The following is a 26,933-nucleotide window of genomic DNA, read 5'->3' as shown; positions in this document are numbered from 1 at the left end:
GTTAGTTTTTGACATTCATTTTGAGAAGATTTTGAGTTCCAAATTTTTTTCCCATCTCTCTCCTCTCCCCACCCCCAGGCGATATGCATTCTAATTACCTCTTCCCCCAGTCTACCCTCCCTTCTATCACACCCTCCTTGTCCCTTTCCCCCTTACTTTCTTGTAGGGCAAGATAGATTTCTATAGCCCATTGCCTGTATATGTTATTTTCAAAAGCGTTTTCTTCTGACTACATTTCCCCCCAATCTGCTCTCCCTTCTATCATCCCCCCTCAATTATATCCCCTTCTATCTTACTTTCCTATAGAGTAAGATACCCAATTGAGTGTGCATGTTATCCCCTCTTTAATCCAAATCTGATGAGAGTAAAATTCACTCATTCCCTCTCATCTCCCCCTCTTTCCTTCCATTGTGAAAACTGTTCCTTGCCTCTTTTATGATAGATAATTTACCCCATTCTATCTCTCTCTTTCTTCTCCCAATATATTCCTCAGTAATCCTTTAATTTTATTTTTTAAGATATCATCCCTTCATATTCAACTAACCATGTGCCATCTATCTATCTATCTATCTATCTATCTATCTATCTATCTATCTATCTATCTATCTATCTATCTATCTATCTATCTGTCTATCTTTCCTCCAACTATCCTAGCTTGACAAAGGTATCAGGAGTTACAAATATCATCTTTTCACATAGGAATGTAAACAGGTCAACTTTAATAAGACCCTTAGGATTTCTTTTTTGCTCTTTACCTTTACATGCTTCTCTTGATTCTTGTGTTTGAAAGTCAAATTTTCTATTCAGCTCTTGTCTTTTCATCAACAATGCTTGAAAGTCCTCTATTTCATTGAACATCCATTTTTCTCCTGAAGTGTTATACTCAGTTTTGTTGGGTAGGTGATTCTAGGCTTTAATCCTAGCTCCACTGACCTCCAGAATATCATATTCCAAAGCCTTAGAATCCTTAATGTAGAAACTTCTAGGTCTTGTGTTATCCTTTTTGTATTTCCACAATACTTGAATTGTTTATTTCTGGCTGCTTGCAATATTTTCTCCTTGATCTGGGAACTCTGTAATTTGGTTATAATATTCATAGGAGTTTTCTTTTGGGGATCTTTTTGAAGAGGTTTGGTGAATTTTTTCAATTTCTATTTTCCCCTCTGGTTCTAAAATAGGTAGTTTTCTTGATAATTTCTTGAAAGATGATGTCCAGGTTGTTTTTTTTTTCTTTGATCTTGGCTTTCAGTTAGTCCAATAATATTAAAATTCTTTCACCTAGATCTATTTTCCAGGTCAGTGGTTTTCCCCATGAGATATTTCACATTGTCTTCTATTTTTATTTCTTTTCTTCTGTTTTATACTTTCTTGATTTCTTATATCATTAGCTTCTATTTACTCCCTTCTAAATTTTTTGGAATTGTTTTCTTCAGTGAGCTTTTGGATCTAATTTTCCATTTGACCAATTCTGCTTTTTAAGGCATTCTTCTCCTCAATTATTTTTTTGACCTCTTTCACCATTTGGGATGGTCTATTTTTCAAAGTCTTATTTTCTTCAGTACATTTTGGGTCTTCTTTAGCAAGCCATTGACTCATTTTGCATTATTTTCTTGCATCACTCTCATTTCTCTTCCAGTTTTTTCCTCTATTTCTCTTACTGCATTTTCAAAATCCTCAGCCCTTCCATGGCCTGTGACCAATTTGTATTTTTAAAAATTTATTTATTTTTAGTTTTCAACATTCATTTCCACAAGATTTTGAGTTACAGTTCCTCTCCCCATCTTTTCCCTACCCCCATCCCAAAACAACAAACCTACTGAATACCCCTTACCCCAATCTCTTCTCTCCTCCCCCATCACCTCCCTAACTTTCTAGTAGGTCAATATGGATTTCTATACCCCAGTACCTGTATATCTTATTTCCAAGTTGCATGTAACAGCAATTAAATAAAAACATTTGTTTTTAAATCTGTGAGTTCCAGATATGTTTTTCCTTCTTTCTTCCTAACCCACTCTTACTGGGAAGATAAGTAATTCAAAATAGATTGTACAGGTGTAGTTATCCAAATCATTTCCATAGTTGTTATATTGTGAAAGACTAACTATATTTCCGTCCATCCTATGCTGTCCCCACTTATTCTAATTTTCTCTTTTGACCCTATCCCTTTTCAAAAATGTTTGCTTCTAGCTACCCTCTCCCCCAATCTGCCCTCCCTTCTATCTTCTCCCCTCTTATTCACTACCACCTTATTTTCTTGTAGGGTAAGTTACCCAATTGAGTGTATAAGTTATTCCCTCCTTAAGACAAATTCAATGAGAATTTGGGTTGTGTTGTCCCATTCCCTTTCACCTTCCTGCTCTTACCCTCCATAGTAATAATTTCTCTTGCCTCTTTTATATGAGACAATTTATCCTAATTTACCTCTCCCTTTCTCCTTCTCTCAATAAATTCCTCTCTCACCTCTTAATTTTACTTTTTAGATATCATCTCTTCAAATTTAACTCATCCTGTGCCCTCTGTCTATGTGTACATGAACATATATATGCCCACACTTGCATATATATTTATATGCACATACACCCTCCTAGATCTTAGAACTAATATATTTGCAACAGTATAAAGTGGTTCCATGTTTTTCCCCAATAAACTCTTACCATCTACATTCTATTTCTTTTGCAGTGGAAAAAGCACTGAACTTTGACAAGATTCAAGTCTCCATTTGTTGTGACAAAGTAAGTCACTGTGTCTTTTTTATCTTTAGCTTCTTCCTCAGTAAAATGAGGGGGTTGGGTTAGATGACCACTTACATACCTTCTAACTACTTTGTCAATGATAATTTCATCCAATTATTATATGATAAAGCTACAAGAAATAACACATCACTTAAAACAAATATACCAAAGTTTATTAATCTAAATAAGTTCTACCCTTCAAAGTAACTACTTTAGGAGTCTATAAGCTTAGGCTAAGTATTTATGCATAGTTTGATACATTTTATAAATCTTTTGGAATTTTCTTCCTAGAAAGTTCATTAACTCAGAAGGAAATTAGGCCCACTACTTTTTTGGTCATGCTTCTGAAAAAAAAATAGCTACCTACACTATTGATCAAGTCTGGCTCCTTATAACCTTGGCCTGTTTCCAAAAATCAACTCTACTTGTCAATGGACAAAAATATTTCATAATTAAGAATATGCAAAAGAATTTAAGGAGAAACAAGTCTTGAAAGCAAGTTCAAAATAAAAGTAGCAAAACTTTTTTTTTTCTTCACTGATGGCAATATGTATGGACTCCCAAATTTACTACTTGGATTTTCAATTATTGTTTCGTTTATTTGAGGACCATTTATAAATAAATTATTAAATGGAATCATAACTATGAAATCTCATCAAGACAGTGTTTTGTAGTACTTTTGACTTTATTATTGTACCTTTTTGAAGATGACAAGTCTGATATGAGGATTTCTTTTCTTTGTAGTTTTACAACTTCCTTTGCTCTCCTGTAGAGAGTTCCCAACCTTAAGATTGCATACAGGCATAGTTCCCAACCTTAAGATTGCATACAGGCATGTGTAAGCAGGCACGATGTGGATAATCACAAAAATGTGAAAATATATTTTCACATAAACACATAGCCAAGCTGATTTCATCTTCTTCTGTCCTCTTTAGCAAATGCTTACTGATCTCACTCTGCTATAGGACTTGATGAATTTATACTCAGTGTGCATTATCATGTAATGCTGCTTTTTGTCCTAAATTGTCTGCTAAAAGAAAATAAAAACCAAAAATATATATAAATCATCTTGTATTGTCACAAAGTATATAATTCCATCCCTCTGCCCATTTGCCTATCAATCAGAAAGTATGTAAGATTCAACATTTTATTTTTTTATTGCATAAATTATCTTACCTATTCAAATTTGGGCTCTAAAAGAGACTTGATTAGTGTCTGCTTGATGGCAAATGAAATGATGGATTTTGTCATTTATAAAGTTCCCACTAATCTACATTTCTAATTATTGATAATCACATTCCATAATAGCAAATTGCTTGCGTTAAAGATGTTATCCTGATATTTACTTGCTGCTTTCCCCCACCCCCCACAAATGACATTGAGAAGTGTTGTTATTTTTGGTACATAGTAACTCATAAAAAAATGTTACTTGAAGCTATTGATCTATAAACTTTTATAGTAATGCCATAATTGAATTAGCAGTAAGAGGAGAAGTTAAAGGGAAAAGTTCATGAAATTAAATACTTGGATATTCCTTACAACACTGTTCTTCCTCATTTAACAAGACTTTAATATATTTCTGCTACTTGGGGATATTAAATGAAAAAATCCTTGCCCTCAAGAAGGTCATATTCTGCTTACATTTACATATTTTGAGGATCTTCAATGAGTCTTTAATTCAGATCTTATATAGAACGATGTTTGGTCATCCAGGAATCATTAAGAAATGCATTATTCAGGTGACATTATTTATAAGTCCTGACCATTTTATATTTTCTCAGAACAATTTACAGAATGAAAATGAATCCATGAGTTCACTAGAAGCTGGTAATATCCAAAGAGAGAAAAAAGAAATATAGTTAAGATGCTTAGTTTGCATATAAACATTAAGCAACAACATGTAAAATTTAATAATGGTGTCCCCTCAGAAATAACTGCAAATTACTTTCCAAGGCTATAAACCAAATCTTGCCATTAAAGTTAGATAATTTATTGCCATAAAATACACATTTTAAACAGCATCACAAAAACAGTTTAGAGGTATAAAAATGTAATTAAATATTATTTGTAAAAGGCAGAGACAAGACAGCTGATAGAAACTAGGAAATTTCCGGAGTTCTCCCCATTTTTCCCTGGAAACATTAAATCAAGCCTCTGAAAGAATTCCAGAGTAAAAGAATGAACAAAAAAGATGAAGCAAAAAATTTTCCAGTCCAAGATAACTTAGAAGGACTTCAGGAAAGGTCTGTTTCACTTGGGTAAAAGGGGAAAACAGCCCAGTACCAAACATATCTGGACCAACCAGTGTGGGGCTCTTAGCCACAGCACAGTTGAGCAACTGAGTCCCCAGGGTTCTGTCTCATCAGGTCAGTGGAACAGTAGGCCAGTTGTGAGGCCTTCAGCCACAGGGAAATAAGCAAACTGCTAGCCCTGGAACCCATGGCACAACAGGCATGGGTAGGCTGGGCCATTCTAGCCTCATGAGCAAATCACCAGTTCTAGAAACCCTGTCACAGAAAGACATTGACCAAGCACCTGCCCCAGTACAAAAAGCTTGGAACAGTGCTCCTTGCACCCCAGAAACAGAGCTCAACTTTTTAAAAAAAATGAGCAAAAAAAAAAGATTCCTCATCACAGAAAGCTACTATGACAACAGGGAAACTCAAAACACAAACTCAGGAGAGGACAACAATGTAAAAATACCTACATGCAAAGTCTCACAGGGTAATATAGATTGGTTTCTAGCCCGGAAAATCCACTTGGAAGAGCTAAAAAGAGATTTTACACATCAAGTAAGAGAGGTAGAAAATTTTTTTGAAAAAATAGAGTTATGCAAGAGAATTATGAGAAAAAAAAAACACCAACAGCTTGGAAAAGGAAGCATAAAAAATGACTGAAGAAAACAACTCTTAAAATATAGCATTGGCTAAATGGAAAAAAAAATCCACTGAAGAAAAACCCTTGGGGCGGCCAGGTAGCACAGCGAGTAAGAGCACTGGCTCCAGTGTTGAGAAGACCTGGAGATCGAATCCCGGGCTCAGACACTTAGCACCTACCCAGAAACACCTGGCCGTGTAACCTTGAGCAAGTTACTTAACCCCAATTGCTTAGGGGTGGCCAGGTGGCTCAGCGAGTAAGAGCACCAGCTCCAGTGTCGGGATGACCTGGATCAAATCTGGGCTCAAGAAAACAATGGCACCAAAATTAGAATTGGGCAAGTGAAAGCTAATGACTCTATGAGACACTAGGAATCAGTCCAAAAAATCAAAAGAATGTAAAAAGTATAAGAAAAAGTAAAATACCTCATTGAAAAAACAACTCACCTGGAAAATAGATCCAGGTGAGACAATTTAAGAATTACTGGACAAGATGAAAATCATGATAAAAAAGGAGAGCCTGAACAGCATCTTTCAGGAAACTGTCAAGGAAAACTGCCCTGATATCATAGAACCAATGGGTAAAATAGAAATTGAAAGAATTCACTAATCACCTTCTGAAAGAGATCCCAAAATGAAAACTGGAAGGAATATTTTGTCAAATTCCAGAACTATCATGTAAAGGAGAAAATACTACTAGCAGCCAGAAAGAAACAATTCAAATATAAAAGACAGGATTACACAGAACTTAGCCACCACTACATTAAAGAATCAGATGGTTTGGAATATATTATTCCAGAAGCAAAGGATCTTTGATTACAGTCAAGAATCAACTACTCAATAAAACTGAGCATGATCTTTTAAGGGAAAAGATGGGCATTCAATGAAACCAGGGGCTTTCTAAATTTTCTGATCAAAAAGAGTGGAGATGAACAGAAAAAAATTATCTTCAAATATAATTCAAGAGAAGCACAAAGTAAAAGAGGAAAGAACAAAAAAACAACATGGTATTGAATAAGGTCAAAATGTTTACATTCTTACATGGGAAGATAATACTTGCCATTCTTAACTGTGTCTCTATTGGGGCAGTTAGAAAGTGTATACTTAGAGGATCTGAGTGTAAGTTGACATTCATTTGATAATAGAAAAATATTTAAGGGTTTAAAAAGGATTGTTCTGGGGAAAGAGGAAATGGGGAAGCAGAATGGGATAAATTATATCACATGAAGAGGCATGAAAGACTTACTAAAGTAGAGGGAAAGAAGGGAGAGAATAGAAGACTTCTTTGACCTTTTGCATTTCAGATGTCATTGGATTTGGGTCAAAGAGGGAATAACATAAAAACTCAGTTAGGTAAAGAAATCCATCTCTCCTATAGGGAAATAGGAGGGGAAAGGAGTAAAGAAAGGGGGAGGTGACTGATAGCAGGGAGGGCAGATTGAGGAAGGCAGTGGTCAAATGCAAAGCAATGATGAGGAGGGACAGGTTGAAATGAGAGAAGGAAAAAAGAATTAACAGGGGTAAAAGAAACTGGAGGGAAATACACAGATGGTAAAAATAAGACAAGATGCCAAAATTTATGGAATGCAGCCCAAGAAGTTGTTAGGGGAAATTCAGTATCTAAAAATAATAATGTGAATAAAATTGATAAAAAGCAGACAAATGAATTGGGCATGTAATTAGAAAAGCCAGAAAAAGCAAAATTTAAAAAAAATCATAAAAAACAAAAGAGTGATTAATAAAATTGAAAATAAGAAAACATTGAACTAATAAATAATATTAAAGGCTGTTTTTTAAAACAATAAAATAAATTAACCATTGCTTAATTTGATTTAAAAGAAGAAAGAAAACCAAATTACCAGTTTAAAAAATGAAAAGAATGAATTTCACACCAATGATGAGAGAATAAAAGCAATAATTAAGAGCTATTTTGCCCAAGTCTATGCCCATACGTCTGACAATTTAAGAGAAATGGATGAATACTTAAAAAATATAATTTGCCAAGATTAAGAGAAGAGGAAATAAATTTTTCAAACTACCCCATTTTAGAAAAAAATAAATTGAAAAATTTATCAATGAACTCCCTAAGAAAAAGATCTACTGGGTTAGAAAGATTCATAAGTAAATTCTATAATTCAAATACTACATAATCTATTTGGAAAAATAGAGAAAGAAGTAGTTCTACCAAATTCATTTTATGACACAAATATGGTGCTGATACCTAAACTGGGAAGAAGAAAAACAGAGAAAGAAAATTATAGAACAACTTATTTAGTGAATATTGATACAAAATTTTAAATAAAATATCAACAAAGAGATTAGAACAATCTATCTTGAGGATAACACACTATGATGAGTTGGGATTTATGCCAGGAATGCAGGGTTGATTGAATATTAGGAAAACTATTAGCATAATTGACCATAATAATAACAAATCGAACAGAAATCATGTAATTATCTCAATAGTTTTGCAGAAAATCTTTTGATACAATATAACACCTTCCTATTAAAAACAATAGAGAGCATAGGAATAAAGGGAGTATTCCTTAAAATGATAAGCAATATGTATCCAAAACCATCAGCAAGCATTATTTATAATGGGGGAAATGCTAGTATTGTTCCCAATAAAATCAGGGGTACAGCATGGATGGCCATTATCACCACTATGATTCAATACTGCACTAGGAAGGAGAGCTTTAGAAATAAGAGAAGAAAAACAAATTAAAGTAATTAGATCAAGCAATGAGAAAATAAAGCTATACCCCTTTGCAGATGACATGATGCCATACTCAGAAAATCCTAGAGAATAAACTAAAAAAAAATACTTAAATAAATAACTTTAGCAAATTTGCTGGATATAAAATAAACTCACATAAATCATTAGCATTTCTGTATATTACTACCAACAAGTCTCAGCAAGAATATATAGAAAAAGAATTATATTTAAAATAACTGTGGACAATATAAAATCTTTGGGACCCTACTTGCCAAGACAAACCCAGGAACTATATGAACACAATTGCCAATTTTTTTTTCACAAATAAATTCAGATCTAAAAAACTGGAAAATTGTCAATTATTCATGGGTAGATTGGGCTAATAAAATAAAAATGACTATTCTACCTAAATTAATTTACTTATTCAGTGCCATACTAATCCAACTACTAAAATTTTTTTGGAGGTAGAAAAAATAATAAAGTTCATCTGAAATACAGAAGGTCAAGCATATCAAGAGAATTAATGGAAGAAAGTGTAAAAAGAAGGCAGCCTAACTATCAGATATAAAACTATATTATAAAGCAGTAATTCTCAAAACTATTTGGTGGTACTGGCTAAACAATAGAATGGTGAATCCTTGGAAAAGATAAGGTACACAAGACACAGTAGTAAATGATTATAGTAACCTATTGTTTGATAACCCTAAAGACTTGTAGTGGCAAGCACCCCAGTGTCCCCAGGGTGCCTGCTCACACAGGTTCTTGGATCTGCTTTGTTAAAGGAAAGCAACTCAAAATGGGTTAACAAGCTTACTTTAATCAGTCAGACATATATCGTTTACCTTGTTCAGAAGAAAAGGTCAGCACTCTGAACCTCAAAGTATACAGGCAAAATTATCAAGACATCAACAGATCAAGTAGACCGCTTTCCAAACTGTCCAACCATTACATCCATACCCAGTCAACATCTGGGTTTCCACATTCTGGGTTTTTCAAAGCCGGGGGACTCTCAACAATGGCTTCCCAGAATTCAGATCAAATCACAGAACACTTCTCAAAGTGAGTCCCAAAACAAAGCTACACATCAGGGCTTATATAGCCTTCTCCTGGCTCAGAGAATGTAACAACCTTATTGACTCACTGGCCAATCAAGAAGTATCTACTGAAAAACAAGCCTCCCACCCCAGGCTTCAGGTGCATATTAGCCTAGGGGCAGGGAAGATCTTCAAAATTTACATTCTTATTACAAGACTACAGCTTCTGTGATAATAACTCACTATTTGAGAAAAATTGCTGGGAAAAATTTTAAAAAAATAGAATAACAGAAACTAGGCATAGACCAACATCTCACACTGTATACCAAGAAAAGGTCAAAATTGGTACATGATTTGGACACAGACGGTGACATCACAATCAAATCAGGAAAGCAAGGAATACTTTACCTGTCAAATCTATGAGGAAAGGAAGAATTTATGACCATATAAGTGATAGACAGCATTATGAAATGAAAAAATGAATAAGGTTGATTACCTTCTATTTAAAAAGTTTTTGTACAAACAAAACTAATGCAAGATTAGAAAGAAAGTATAAAGCTGGGAAACAATTTTTATAGTCAGTGTTTCTGAGAAAGGCCACATGTCTAAAATATATTAAAAAACGGAGTCAAATTTATAAGATTACAAGTCATATCCAATTGTTAATTGGTTAAAGGAGATGAACAGGCATTTTTCAGATGAAGAAATTAAATTGATCCATAATCATATGAAAAAAATACTCTAAAATACTATTGATTAGGGAAATGCAAATTAAAATAACTCTGTAGTACCATCTTACACCTATCAGGTTGAATAATATGCCAGAAAAGGAAAATGACAAAGGTTGGAGAAGATGTGGGAAAATTGGAACACTAATGCATTGTTGATGTAGCTATAAATTGATCCAGGCATTCTGGAGAATAATTTGAAACTATACCCAAAGGGCTATAAACCTGTGCATGCCCTTTGATCCAGCAATACCAATAGTAGGTCCGTATCCCAAAGAAATCATAAAAAAGGGAAAAGGACTCACATCTATAAACACAGCAGCTCTTTTTGTTTTGGCAAAGAATTGAAAATTCATGGGATGCCCATGAATTGGAGAATGGCTGAAAAAGCTGTGGTATATGAAAATAATGGAATACTATTGTGCTAGAAGAAATAGTGAGCAGGGTAATTTCAGAAAAACCTGCAAAGACATATATGAACTGGTGCTGAGTGAGGGTAGCAGAACCAGGAGGACATTGTGCACAATAATGACAACATTATGTAATGATCAACTATGAATGACTTTTCTCTTCTCAGTCATATAATGATTCAAGACAATTCCAAACACTCATGATGGAAAATGTTACCCACATTCAGAGAAAGAACCATGGAGTCTGAATTCAGATAGAAGCATGTTATTTTTACTTTTTTGTGGTTTTTCTCTTTTGTTCTATTTCTTCTTTGACAACATGAGCAATGTGGAAATGTTTACATGACTGCACATATATAATATACATCAGTTTGTTTGCCATTTTGGGGAGGGGAATGGAGTGGGGAGAGGGAGAAAAAATTTGTATCTCAACATTATATAAAAATGAAGGTTGAAAACTACCTTTATATATAATTGGAAAAATAAAATACTATTTACCAAAAAAATGTGTAAAATGTGGAAGACAGAGGTTTGGAATAGGTCACACAGCTAATGATTTTTTGAGGCTGAATTTGAACTCAAATCTTCCCAACTTTATGTCAGCTTTGTCTAGCATACCATCTAGCTGCTTCATGTGATTTCTTTGGCTCACTTAAAATGTTGTTGCACACATTGAGTAAATGATGAATATTTAAGAAGTAAATGCATGCAGGTCAAAATCAATGAGTTCAAAAGTCAAGTCTTCTGTTTACATGTTACTAATTGTGCATTTGCTGAGTAGTGCTTGGTTATATGGGATATTTTAGGAGTAGCATAAGAAAGTCCCTCTGCTAATAGAATGGTCATACCTGGAATCTTTGTCTTTTGAACTTTATTTCTATGTAGTAATGTATAGTCTTATCTTCTTGAATTTCTTCCCTACTGCATCTACCATCCAGAACTAAACTCTTCTTCCTGAAAACTTTCATGAAATTTTGTGCATCTTTTTAAAACTCTTCATGCTTGACTTTTGTTTTGTGGTTATATTTATTCTTCTTATTATTTTATTAACTTATTATTATTATTATTATATCTATATCATTCTTATTTCCTCAGGTTAATTGTAAAGAACTTTGAAAGACTGGGACTATATTACTTGTGCTTGTAATTCTCCTAACATGTAGCATTTTTTTATGTAGCATTTAATTTTTGTTTGTTTTGTTTATTTGTTGAATTTTAGTTTCTAAAATTTAATGATTATGGAAGCTGAGTGGTGCACTGGATGACACACTTGGCTTAGAATCAGAAAGATTCATCTTCATGAAAGCAAATCTGGCCTCAGATACTTGCTTGCTGTGTGACTGTGGACAAGTCACTTAACCTATTTGCTTCAGTTTCCTCCTCTGTAAAATGAGCTGGAGAAGAAAACAGCAAACTTCTCTAGCATCTTGCCATGGAAACTCCAAAATGGGGTCACAAAATGTTGGACACAATTGAACAAAAATTTAATCACCGAATTTTTTTCCTACCTTTACAATGCATATCTTTCTAAATAGCAATTTTAAAAACGTTATTCTGTGAGTATATGAAAAATTTTAAAATCAATAGCTTATTTATTATACAAAGGACATTTAAATATATACTGCGCACTTAGATGCTCAAATTAGCCTTTACTCTTCTGTATATAGGCACTTTTGATCATCAATGAGTTCAGTTTCACTGACTGACTAATTTAATAGTAATGGGAGACAAAAATGGTTAAACCTACAGGTGAATTCAATCCAATTTCCCAAAAACCTTACTCTGGGATGATTTATGTTGAAAATATTGTATACAATTGTATATGGGTATTCCAGTTAACTAAGGTGAATCATAGTTGAAATGAGAGAGACTTAAGGTTAAATTAAAATTAAACTACCAGATGTATGATGAGTCAGTCTCTCAGACACATAAAACAAAGGATTTGCTATTTGAAGAAAACTGCTTATTTCTCCAATATATTCAGAGTAAGCGATGTTTTGTTGCAGTCAGTTTGAAACATTTGCCTTCCTTTTTGCTAAAATCAAATGATTACTATATATTTTGATTTCTTAAATGACTTCTTATGTTACAATAAAGTCCACATTAATGTAAACAATAATGAAAAAGAAGTCTTAAGAATCAGTCACAAAATCTTAAAATTTTTCCCAAAATAAGTTTCTATGAACATTTAACCACAAACATTTATGGGCACCTATATATGCTAGGATTTGTATTAGATGTCATAGGAGATACAGAAATAAACAAAATCTTTCTATCTGCCCTCAAAATGCTTCTAGCTTTACTGCTCCTGAGTATTAATCCCCCCCCCCTAAGAAAAAACAGTTCAAAGTCAACATCAATTTCCTGGAGCTTTTCAAGTGACTGAAACAACAAATCCCCCTTTTGATGTCGGAATGATTAAAGAGAGAAATATTTGAGAATGGTAAATTTACTATTTTTCTCCTGGACCTTTATCACTTCTCTATTTTCTGCATGTCACATTCTTTTCTATGTAGACTGCTAATAATGAGTTGTTGAAAAGGAAGAGAGAAGAGAAAAATCAACCAATGATAGCTTTTATGTCATTACTAATAATAGGTACCTTAAAATTTTGAGAATGTGTAGCGAAGATAATTCATTTAATTCAGTTAAAAGATTTAAGTGCTTACTATGTGCAACACATTGTTCAAGGTTTTGAGAATACAGAGAAAATAAATTAAAGTCCAAGCCCATAAGGACTTAAAATTCTTCTAATGGTAGGAAGAAATATATGACCATAAACAGCTACATGACCCAGAGAAAATAGCACTGAAATTGGAGTCAGAAGGAAGAGTTCAAATCTGATGCTAAGTATTTCCTAGCTGTGTGATACTGGCCAAATCACTCGATCTTTTTAAGCCTCAGTTTCCTAGTTTTTAAAATGGTAGTAATAATAGCACCTACACCCCCACTGTTATGGTAAGGATCAAATGTAATAATATTTGCAAAGTTCAATAAAATTGCTAGCTCTTAGTACTACTGTTAAGTATACAAGAAAGCAAATATAAATGAAAAGTATATGCAAAGTAATTTTAAGGGGGAAAAGGGTGCTAATAACTGGACCAGGGCAAGGAGGAAGATGGGGACAGCTTCATTGAGAAGATGGTACCTGAAGTCCACAAGTACATTTAGTGTTAAGGAAAATACAAAGGATCAAATGTAAGAAGGCCTTGCTTCTGCCCAAACTGCTCATACCCTTCGGTCCAGCAATACCACTACTAGCTCTGTATCCCAAAGATATCATAAAAAAGGAGGAAAGGACTCATATCCAGAAAAAAATGTTTATAATAATTATTTTTGTGGCGACAAAGAATTGGAAATTGAGGGAATGTACATCAATTATGGAATGACTGAAAAAGTTGTGATATATGGATGTAATGAAATACTATTTTGCTATAAGAAATGATAAGCGTGCGGATTTCAGAAAAACCTGGACTTACATGAACTGGTGATGAGTGAAGTGAGCAGAAGCAGGAAAATACTGTAAATGTAATAGTAACATTGTGTGATAATCCACAATAATAGACTTAGCTCTTCTCAGCAATATGATCTAAGAGTTCCAAGAGACTCAGTGAAAAATGCCATCCACATCCAGAGAAAGAACTATGGAGTCTGAATGCAGAAAAAGGTATACTGCTGAGGTCAGAGTTGGGAGAGCTGGTTGAGATATTGAAAAAAAAATCACTCAGACCTTCTCTTTAGCCATTGGGAGCTTTATTGATGCAAAAACACACGGCTTGAAATTCAGCAAGGGGCTAAACAAAGGCACTGATAAAGGAAAAGGACCAGACTTACATACATAGAAAGCTACATAGCCTGCTTGATGATGATGTAATTTTTAGGGTTTCTAATGGGGGTTGGAGATTTAGCGACAGGATGAAGAAGATGGATGACGTAAGATATGGGAAATAGGGGAATTTTTTATGACCCAGGATGGGGGGAGACAAAGAATTCCATGGTCCTAGATAAGGGGGAAGTTTTATAGAATTTTAAAATAAGGGAAGAGACTTTAGGGTGCCTTCAGGTTAGAGAATAAACTAGGGGCTTCACAAAGTACTGGAAAAGCAACCCTTAATATTATCCCTTAGGGAACCTTTGTATACATGTCAATACTATTTTCACTTTTTTTGTGACTTTTCCCTTTTGTTTCTTCTTTCACAACATGACTAATGTAGAAATATGTTTACCATGATTGCACATGTATAAAGCTGTATCAGATTGCTTGCTATCTTGGGGAGAAGGGGTGGAATGGAGAGAGGGAGAAAAAATTTGGAACTCAAAATCTTATAAAACATGAATGTTGAAAACTCTCTGTACAAGTAATTGGGAAAAATTAAGTACTATTTACAACAAAAATTATTTGATTGGGACTTACCTAGGGTATGTAGAGGGTCCAATCTCCCTAAATAAAAATTAGATCATTAGGAAATTAGTTATCACATATATAGGTGATAAAATGTGCTATTTTAATTAACATATTCCTTGAAGTTATGAAAATTCAGAAAAATATAAAAGCTTATTATTTGTAGTATAATTTCACTTCCATTTAGAGTTCAATACCATTGGGTCCAGTAACCTCCAACTTAAAAATTATTCTTACCCTTATCTTTCCTGGTCCTTTTGATTAAGTGTGCCAATAAAAAGCTTCTCACTTTTCATCTCCATAAGAATAATCAATGTATGAAGTTGTCTTTGTCAGTGAGAGAGAGAGAGAGAGAGAGAGACAGAGAGACAGAGACAGAGAGAGACAGGCCGACAGAGAAGAGAGAATAAGAGTGTTGGACAACAAATGAAAGCACTTACTGCCATGTCCATGAAGAATAGCAAGATCACTGTTACTGGACTGCAGAGGATGGGTAGCAAGGTAAAGTTAAACAAGAAAGGAAAGGTAGGAAGGGAGCAGGTTATAAAGGACTTTGAAAGCAAAAAGAAGACGTGAATTTCTTCCTGGAAGTGGTAGAGAGCTACTAGAGCTTATCGAACAGGGAAATGATATAGTCAGAGTCCAGGACAGAACTTTGGGTAACCCCCACTGTTATCGGAGTTTATATTTTTGGGTGGAGTAGGGGAGTGTTGAGTATTGGATAAATCCTTACTTTGCCCACTTCTTTTAGTCAATTACTCTCTCAGGTTTTTGCATCTTATTTATTTATTTATCTTGAAATTTTTAAGAAAAAAAAGCCCAAATATCAACTTTTCCTTTCAATTGCAACTAACTTTTAAATGTCTCAATAGTACACATGTAAATGATTATTCTCTTTATTTTTTCTCAACTACCATTCATAAACTTTCTTATTTAAGGCAGAAATTTATCCTAAAATAAAAAAAAAAGTTATTCTAAGATAAGAAAGTTCTATTTTGGGGCAACCTGGTATACAGAAGATGGGTGAGAGAGGCAGGGACAGATATGTTTGTCCCACAGTGCCAAGGTGAATGTAGAGCTTCTCTTTGATCAGGTTTTTGACTCAGGTGAGGAGCCTGTTTTTCTTTCATCCAGAGCCCACTCTGTTGAGACTTAGCTTAATAGGAGTACCATCTTTTTTAGTCACTGGCATTAAGAAAGAAGAAGCCTTTTGACTAAAACTTATGGTACAATAGTGCAGCATCAATAATAGCAAATGAAAAGATGTAAGAGAGCAAAATAACCTAAGGCAATATAAACTATACTGAAGCATGATGCTATACCTTCTTCCATCAACACCCCCCCCAAAACAAAAACAAAAACAAACAAAACTCCTTTGGGGCAAGTACTGATTTCTCCTTTGTATTTATATGTGAATTGACACCTAGTAAGTGTTTAATAAATATTTATTGAATGAATGAACAATGAGTGAGTAAATAAATGAGTATATGAATCTCTCTTCCCTTAGGATAGTTGATTAATTTTCAGGCTCCAGCATTTTAATTTCACGTGTAAGACTCTTTCCAAACTCAAGAATAACTTGTAATTACCCCTTCAGGAAATGGATTTTTCTTCTTTGCATTTTTAATTACAATGTTTTAAACTTCTATCCTTCAGTGACCTTCAGATGACCAGGTATCATCTGCATGATAGATTCAATTACCAGGATATTAAAAGCTTGAATTGATTCTTGACATCCCTTCTAATCTTCCTTTCTGACAGCAGAGTGTTTTGTATTAACATGAGGAAAATCCTTGCCTAATAATAGAACTTGTAGCAATTTCAAATGATAGATATTTTAAAATCAGTTGAACAAAAGTTAATGCTATGCTGCTTGTCAGCTTTCAACTGAAAATTGAGGTAAATTAAAATATGCATTTAATGGTCAAGAAGAAGGTGGAGTTTTCTCTTTTTTTTAAATCTAGAAGAACTTAATAGCACTTGATACAGCTGCATTGAAATAGTACAGCAGTTATCTTTCCATTTACTGTTAGCAAAAATAAAACCATTTCATTTTGAAAGAAATAAAAAAGATATCTATGTATTTGCTATAGTAAATATGCTTTCATGCCATAAGGAGTTTGAATTTTCTCTAAATGCATTTATTTAAACTTAGCAACCAAATTTTAGGCTAATACAATAGGTTTTCTTAGAAGAATTTAAATTTATTTTATAAATATTATTTCTGTCTATGAATGGCCAAATTAATATTGTTTTATCTTTTAAGGGTGTGTAATTGTAACAAAACCTAATATACAATATTATTTTAATTATATTATACTATATCATATACTAATATTTATATTTAATTATAATATTTATACTATATAATTATAGTAATACTATATCTATAATTATACATAATAACATCTATATGTAATTATACTATAGTTATACTATAAATTATATTATTTAATATTAATATTATATATTAACTATAAGAAAAAATTGATTTCTACATAGTACCAAAAACTCTACATTTAAGGGAGAAAACTGTGAAATCTCTGAGGCTAGAGGATGAGTTAAAAGTAAGAGCTTTTTTTTTAAATGAACATTATATAGGAGGAAGAAAAAGAAGTACAAAAAGTTACACAGAGCAATTTTGCTATTACTTTGTTCAGTCTACTATATACAGAATATCCCCAAAGTTATCAAATCTTTAAGCTATTAACACTGAAAGCTTCACAAAAACTTTTGGGCTATCTTAAAAAAAAACAACACCACCTTTATGTTAATTCACTTTCTTATATAATACTTAATTTTTGCATATTAAAACATGTTTATTATTAAATTTATAATTAAAAGAAAGAAAATAAAATATTACAGGATGGACCTAGACAGTCCAAAAAATTATCAAACTCTAAGTGAAATAGCAAATTGGAGCTGAGGTTTGGAATAGGAGATAATATATCCAGATTAATTTGCAATATAAATTTAATTTGACGGAAAATTCTCACCTCATTACTTTGCTTATATGGAAAAATCAAGAAGAGATGTAATAGGAGAAAGAGATTAGAGATTTTCTATGATGAAATCAAGAAGAGGTAAAATTATGAGGTAATGGCAACAACACTTTAGCAAGTATTGATAAAGTAAAGAAAATGTTAGGGGATCTAACTGGGAGGAAAGTAATATGAAAAAAAAGTCAGAGAAATATTTAGTCAGTAGAAAAAGATTCTTGTTAGGGAAAAATTGGGAACCATTATTTGAGGTATTCCTTTTTTAATATCTGTGAATCAGGTCAACCTAACCTGACATGCTTTGTTTTACAAAATAAAATAGCTTCAATATAAAGAAAAGTTTCATTTTTCTTTGTCTGTATAAGTGACAAACTTGAATTTTCTCCATTTCTACATTACTCAGTCACATATATGATGTGAAAGAAAGCCTCTGACATGCCACAAGTTATTCAATAGGGCTGAATCTAGTCAGATTAGGTTAAATACTTTAATAATTCATTTTCTTATGACCTTACTTGAAATATGACAGTTATGTGAATCAGCTAATTAATTCAGTTTTCTAATTATAAGATAATTCAGATATTTCAACAATAAATTCTGTTACATTTAAAACAATAATAAATTTATAATAATTTCATCTCCTGGGTAGAAATAATTAGTCAAACATTCCGGGGTTGGAGAGAATCTGACTGGAATGCATATGCAGAATGCTTTCTGGTAGGGCCAGTTTGTTCATTTACTTGTCCTCTGGGACAATGGAGATTGTCACATGATTTATTTGTCCAGGAGTGATTTGTATTGATTGAGGAAGTGACTGAAATGAATTAGCCTTGTGATGGCCAGTCTCTCCTGCTCCTTGTACATATGGTTGATTGCTTGCTGATATCTTAAGACTTCTATAGGAAATTGGAACTAAAGAATACTTCTCATTTGTTTAGAGTATCATGGGCCTCTTAAATTACTGCTAGAGATAAATTTGGGACCCTCTGTGACAGAATAGATTTAAATAAGTGATACAGTTGACTTCAATATCATGCTCTTTATTTCACCATAATTTCTTCTTTCTATATCTGAGCACATGTAATATAAAACTTAAGGATATTTTATAGATAAATACAAAGATGTACATGGATTTGCAGGGCTGAGGCCTATAGTAACAGGATCACATTGTAAAAGTTTGAGTATCTTAAAGAAAAGTATATCAAAATGACTTTTATAGGGCACTGATACTTTAAGCAAACCTTTTTATGAAAATACATGCTCATAAAATGAGGTTTTTTATCATAAAGTGATTTCTTTATCACAAAATTATTTTAAAAATACTCACTTGTGTAATGAAAAAATTATTTAATGTGCAAATGTTATTTGATTTATTCAAAAAACCTCATGGTTTAAATAGTAACAAATACTGTAATTTGTAAATTTTTGTAAAGTATAAGTATATATGTTAATATATTTAAAATATATGAAATGATAGCATGTATATAATTAGCATTTTGTTGTTCAGTTGTTTTCCTTTTTTTTTCTGTCATGTCTGACTCTTCATGATTCCATTTAGGGTTTTCCTGGCAAAGATATTGGAACAGTTTTCCATTTTTTTCTTCACCTCATTTTGTAGATGAGAAAACTAAAGCAAATAGGATTAAGTGACTATCCCAGGGTCATGCAGCGAGTAGGTGTCAAAGGCTGGATTTTAACTTAGGTCATCCTGACTCCAAGTAATTCCAAGTAATTCATTTCCTCTATAAATTCGAGGACATCAACAAGACATTGACCACATGTACAAGAAGCTGGAGAACATGGTCATCACATGGTTAATTCATTTCAACCACTTTCACAATCAATACTACTATTACCAGCCACAAACACACACACACGTGTGTATACGCAAATACATTTTTGTATATATGCATAACCATACACATATGTTACACATGCACACTTTTGATGTATATGTACAGATATATGTATAATGGTATATGCATATGTATATATGTATGCACATAGCTCTCTATGCATGTGCATATATACACACTGTATATAGTGTTTGTATGTGCATATGTGTATGTATGTATGTATATATGTGTGTGTGTGTGTGTGTTTACCTCTAGAGAGTATCAGTTAAAGTTAGTATATTAAATATTTATATACTTTCAATGTTCAGTGAGTGATCTGGGGACACATGCTCACATTAAATATTCCTTTATCTGTAATAGGCCTTTTCACCATGCATTTAGGTAACAGTGACTCAAGATATTTGGGAGAAGTTACTTTTCATGCTCCTACTCCATTTTTGATAAAACGAATGAATAAAATGGTAGTGGAATTATAAAGTTACCAGGTGGAGAGGCTGAATAAAAAGTCAGGAAGAGTGGATCTTAAAGTGTAGCTAATGCTGATCATAGTGTTAGCTCTGATACTGAGATTAAAAATGGGAAACCTGGTAATACTTTATTTTCCCATCCTGTTTCCCTTCACTTATCACCCAAGAGAAAAAGTTGAGTATGTTCACACCTTTTTGTTTTGTTTTATTTTCCTCTCAAATGAGAAAGCATAGTCTTTATTTTTAAATGCAAGTTTTTGTTTCAAAGCTTTTAATTGTGATTAAAAGTGAAAGTTGACCAAAAAATTGGAACTATTTATTTATTGATCTGTTCATGTGTATAAAGGAAGGGGAGGAAGTAAACAAATTCACTTTCCAGAGACTATAGCTTATCTGACTAGCAAAAGCTGATTTTGGGGCTTCAAGCTAATTTAGAACAAGTGGATAAAGTGGAGATACTGTACAACCTGGCAAAGAATTTTGGATTTATATACCTCTAGAAATAATATTGTGAGCTACTATGAATGCTGGAGGAATCAAAGGTAGGTCTAACATTCAGAACTTGGCTCAAAGTACTGGGATATGTGGTGTGATCCCTCTCCCTTGGGGAACCTGCTGCTCAGGTTGACCAGACTCAGTCCTGGAAAAGAATTGTCCCTAATGAAATTTTTGAGGGAAACTGCCTAATTTTCCCTTTCTCACTCTCTTCAGTTCTTAAAATTGCATGCTAGCACCTTGGAGAAAAATCATTGAAAGCTTATGTTTTGGCTCATGTCTAGGTCTATGTAAAGAAATGTAAAAAAATGTAATTTTCATAAAAAGATGACAGCTGTTGGACAAGTTTTTATTGCTTACATATGTAAGAAATACTAAAAGAAACAAAAGACATAGAAAACATTGATGAACTGACCCTAAATTAGGATTCAGTTATAAGTATTGTGACTATCTTCTGTATGGCTTACACTTACACCTCACCTAAACATGAAATAGTTTGCAGGGCTTACACATTTTAAATTTCCCCTCAGCTCTGAACTGTCTTCCTCTAAGTCCATAACTTTAGGTAAGTTTGGGGGCTTAGGCTTCTCTCCTTGTCAGAAGCTGCTTTCTCTCAAATGCAGATGTTTCCTTTACATCAATCAGCTCTACTTGTCTTATATCTATTACATTACCTGGGGTGTGGTAGGTGCTTAATAGATATTGATTAGTTGCTTTATGGTACAGTCAAACAGTACTGTGATTATTCTTCACACATGGTACCCCATCTCCAATTCCATGACTTTGAACTAACTTTCCCCCATTTCTGGAAAGTACTCCCACTTTATTATCTTCACCCCTTAGAATATCTTGTTGCCTTCAAAATTCTGCTCAATTGCCACTTTCTATGCAAAATTTTCTTTCATTCTCCAGTTTCTATTCCTTCTTCATAAATTTACCTCCTATTTATTTTGTATGTGTTTTATTTGCTTATTTATGCATATGTTGTTCCCCCAATAAAATATAAGAATATAGATTAAGAAAATGTATTACAAATCACAGCAAGAGTTGCCCTGAGGACTATTGCTGTGAATAATTTCAAGGGTCTAATCACATAGTATATTGAACTCTCTATTCATTCAGCAATAAACTAAAGCATAACATTCACAACAACATAACATAACAACTTATTACAAAGATAGCCACATAGTGTTAAACAACACATATCAACACATATCATTCATAGGAATATATATCTTATAGCATTCCTCAGAATCCCCACATAACATATATTATTTCATTCAGTAGAATTCCCCAAAGTACTTGTTTACACAATTAGGGGGGCTCAGCCTAAGAAATTCCCTAGCACAACACATTACACAGTATATATCATTATATACCCCAAATTAGGGGGTTTCAGGCTAGGGTGTAACCTAGCACAACACATCCTTAAGAGATAGCAGAAAATACAAACACCATTCACCCCAGGTCACAGTAAGTCATAATCTTATCAATAAATACACAGTGTCCAAGTAAAGTCCTCTCTCATCTTGACTCTAGGCTGACTTCCAAACCCCACTGCTCTTCTCCTGTGGCATGACCACTCCCAACTCTTACCTGGATTTACACATAGGCAGTTCTCCATTCCTGCTCCATATCTCAGCTCATGGAGACTCTCCACTCCAAGCTCCTTCCCCACAGCAGTCTCCAGGGGTTCCTGCCCACAGCTTCCGTTTCTAGGAAAACAAAATTTAACAGGACTACAACAACATTTATACAGATTACAAGCACCATCGTTTCAATTCACTAGATCAATAGGGAGAGTGTCTGTCTGAGAAATTAACATGGACCAACAGACAGGGTTCCTGTCTGAGAAATTAACACAGACCAACAGAGTGCTGACATCACAAACATTCTTTCTGTTACATCTCCCCATGAGCAAATTTGCCCAGCCCATTCACACTTGCTTCTCTGTCTCAGCTCTGCTCCTTTCTCTGCACTGTAATACACACACACACACACACACACACAAACACACACACACACACACATATATATATGTATATATATATATGTATACAATTTCAAATCAAAGACTCTTGATTCAATCAAAAGACTCAATCAATGGCATTTGATTGAATAAAACTCAATCCAGAAAAACTGCAAAAACCCTACATTTTGCCATTACAGAAACAGGCAAGGAATATTTGATTTATGTTTTTATATACCCCTTAATCTATTTTCTGGCACATAGAAGGTACTTAATAAATGTTTGTTGATTGATTAATATCTATTTCTCTTTTTCTCTTGCTAACAACTGTTCCCTTAAATTGCATTTCATAGGCTACAAATCCCATGACATTTAAGCTCTTCTGGTTAAGTCTAAATCACATGTCTGTCACTGAAACTTATGCTTTATACAATACATGACAAAAAGAGAAATTCTATGGCTTAAAAGACAAGGTCTTTATTTTACATAGAAATCATAACAGGGATCAACAAAGCATAGCTGTGTCTGCTTCCCAAAGTAATTTGACCTTTTTAAATCACCAGTCGAATTCAAACAAAATAAGTGTTTGAAAACAGCTGATTGGATTCAATTAAATAATCAACTAATCACAAGTTATGAATCACTTATCTCACAAAAAAAACTTGATGTTTGATTGAATTTAGTCTCTCTCAAAAATGGTTTGTATTCATGGGTAAAAGTCACACTGAACTAGTTTTCAAGATTCATACTTTTCCTGAACTAAGATAATATAAAGGAACCAATTATAGATTCTTAAAGGTAACCAAGGCTTAAAGAATCATCTTGTCCAATCTTCTCATTGAACAGAAGATGAAGTGGAGGCTGGCAAAGTTGAGAACTGATTGAGGTCAGATCCATAGTTAGGGTGGGAGTTCAGATAGCCTGGCTTGCAGTATAAGAGTCTACGCACATTGCTACATCACTTCCTTTTATATCTCATCTCTACTTGAAGCTAATAAAATACAAGAAATCATTAAAAGCTGGTCAGGTTTCTTAGTACATCTTCCAGGAAATTTAATGCCAATTGTATATTCTTCAATGGAAGGAACTTTCTAGAAACTATTTCATAGAATTCAATTTGAATCCTTTGTGTCAATTATCTCGTAATTAAAATAATGGGAATAATATTTTATGGAATTATTTAGATAGTGATGAGAAGTAGACCTGGCTTAAGTTTTCCTTTCTTTGAAATAAAATCACATGAAATAATGACTTTTATGGCAAGAGATCTTCATCTTCTTATGCTAAATCAATTTACAGAGAGAGAAACAGAGAGACAGAGAGAGACAGAGAGAGACAGAGAGAGACAGAGAGGGAGAGAGAGAGATAGAGAGAGAGACAGAGAGAGAGAGACAGAGAGAGAGACAGAGACAGAGAGAGAGAGAGAGAGAGAGAGAGAGAGAGAGAGAGAGAGAGAGAGAGAGAGAGAAAGAGAGAGAGAGAGAGAGAGAGAGAGAGAGGGAGGGAGAGAGAGAGAGCTACAAATAGAACAACTTTCAAATAGGTTTTATTCCAGAATTGAGTGAAAGTAGATTTGGTGATGATAATGGTGAATATCAAAGTACTCTGTAAAACTTAAAGATCATTAGATTTATGAATCATTTTCCCATTGAACAATGACAAGTCAATCTTAGGATTAGCCATAAAACCAATCGAATATATAATGCATATGCAACAATGTGAGTTCTCCAATAAGATCCCTTTCAGTGTGTTTTATGGTAGTGGGAAAGGAGCCTTGGCCTCTTGAATTACAAATATAAAAGTGTATAATGCATGTTATTTTAATTTCATCAAAACAAACTAGATTGCAGAAAAAAATTTCAAAAATTTAGCCTGCTGCACAGAAAAGAAGACCTAATAAAGTAATACAAATTCAAACTTATTACTAAAATTCCCAGATCATATAGTTGCAGGAAAAGTAATATCAGAATTCTAAATACAAGCAACCAGTGTAGAATTTTTGGACTATTGTGGGCCATTTTGAACATACCATAATTATGGTAGGTGAAGTATGTTAGGTGTATGTAACATAAGTTTGAATGATTGAGCTAGGTGAACTCAGGAGAAGTCAATGAAGTTCAATCTCTCTCAATCTGTATTCTTTATATCTTGGCTTTTGGACTTGCCAAAAATAGATATTTATGGATGTGCATATTTGCATATATAAATATACAATGCATACATATATTTGTTCATAATATTTCTTTACATATGTTTATGAGCATATGTATACATATATATGTATACAAAGTTAAACACATATATCTATATCTATCTTCTCCAACTTTAGAATAGTGATGACTCAGACTAATCCTCTCTGCTTTTATTTACCTTGCATACCACTTTGGGCTAAGTAAGGACTGCTAGACTGAAACTACCCAAGGTGGAGAGTTCACCTTTCAGTTACTTTCCCTCTTTGGCATCCTCATGCCAGCCTCCAGAACATCCCCTAGAAGAGGACTCTCTGTCTCTCTCTTATCTATAGATATTGATATATGTATGTATATATTTGTAATACACATATTCATTTATTCATTTTACTCCCAAATTTCATTTCTCCCTAATAAGCACACAATGAAAGTTAGCATAGTAAATTCTTTTTTCTAAACTTAAATAATATTTATTATATTTACTATTCACACAACGTTTTCAAAAAATTTCACACTCCACATCTAGAGAATACAGGAAAGAAAAAACGGAAAGTCAATTTTCAAAATAATTAGCAATTCTTAACAAATGCAAACAGTAAAGATCTATAGTTTCAAAATAACCCAATGCAAGTGTCTATGATTTACTCTCAGATTATCTGACTTAGCAGATATCTTGGTAATTGACTAAGGTACAAAGAGGTTAAATGATTCATCCTGGGTCAAATAAGTTATGTGTCCAATATAGTATCTGAAACTAGATCCTTCCAGACTGTACCCTGCTATCCACTATACCCCACTGCCTCTATAATATAGTAATAATATAATATATATCATATAATTAATATAATATAATGCAAATGAAAACTAATAAAAATAATGCAAAAATGGAAAACAATAGTAACCAAAATATTTTCCCCCCAAAGGAGCAGAATAATTTTTTCCCCAAAACCCAAATTGCATAAGATAGCACTAAAATAGATTTAAAAAGTCATTTTCTCAGAAAAAAATGTAAACAAATAAAATTTTAAATAAATTTCACAAGCCATGTGTGAACATTCTTTAAGAGTTTCATACATAAGGTCACATTTAGAGAAAATAGGTTAGCACAGTCATTTGAATTGGCTGCCTTCATACTGGACAAAGCTTATTTTTTTTCTTTTTCAGTGTCTTAGAATGTGTAAAACATGCCATAAAATGTCCTATCCTTCCCTGGACAATACAACCGTTTTTAGGTCCTCTTTGACAGATGACACAGAGGTCTACTGTACTAGGGGGAAGAACAGATTCTATGCTTGTTTCTTTCTCTTGCACTTCTCTCTCAAATTCTCCAATACCTTCCAGACTATAACAGATAATACTTTAGGATATGGATGTGGATGTGGATGAGGATCTGGGAATAATCCTCACTTTCTTGGGAATCTGATATCTGTACTATTTTTTTTTTTGCATCATTTTTCTCAAAACATGAATCTTGAGAGTCATCCATTTTATTTTTCTTACTATCTGGAACATCAAAGCCCTCTTCCTGATGGGGTGCTTGGGGTTTCTATGTTTGTAACATCAGTTTGTAAAATCAATTTGTAAAACAAGCTTGTAAAAATCACATTCCCCTCCCCCCTCAGCCTCAGAGCATTAACTCTGCCCCTTCCCCCTGCCAGCACTCTGCCTAGCAACAATTCGTGAACTGTTTATCTCCCCCTAGTATAATGGCCAGCTGAACCTATGAATCCTTCAATGTACTAACTGTAAGTTAACTCCTCAGCCAATTATACATATCCTGAATCCCCATTAGCCTTGGTTCCCGACATCCATCTTGTCAAGCATGACACCGATGGGTGGCAGACTAGGCACTTCTCCGTCAGCCCTGACCGCTAGCTGACTTAGTGACATTTCAAGCCTAAAATCACACCTCCAGGTAGCCCTGCCTTGGGCTATTTCTCAGTGAATTATGGGTAATATGCCTGCACAGTTGATATTAAAAGTGCATGTTCCTTTAAGCACTGACCACTCCTTAACAAATCCCACCTTTACTCACCTAGTTAGCATAATTGGCATCTGAT

General features: G+C 33.6%; 1 pseudogene; it reads right to left on the bottom strand.

Moving 5' to 3' along the window:
• Positions 1-26,919, bottom strand: part of LOC138159188 (cofilin-2 pseudogene) — a 33,228-nt pseudogene extending 6,309 nt beyond the window's left edge.
• Positions 26,920-26,933: the final 14 nt, after the last annotated feature.

Source organism: Petaurus breviceps, unplaced genomic scaffold, assembly GCF_028583685.1.
Source record: "Petaurus breviceps papuanus isolate PSGF00001 unplaced genomic scaffold, PetGlider_PUasm1.0 175, whole genome shotgun sequence".
NCBI lineage: Eukaryota > Metazoa > Chordata > Mammalia > Diprotodontia > Petauridae > Petaurus > Petaurus breviceps.
This window is presented reverse-complemented; position numbering and strand designations above follow the sequence as displayed.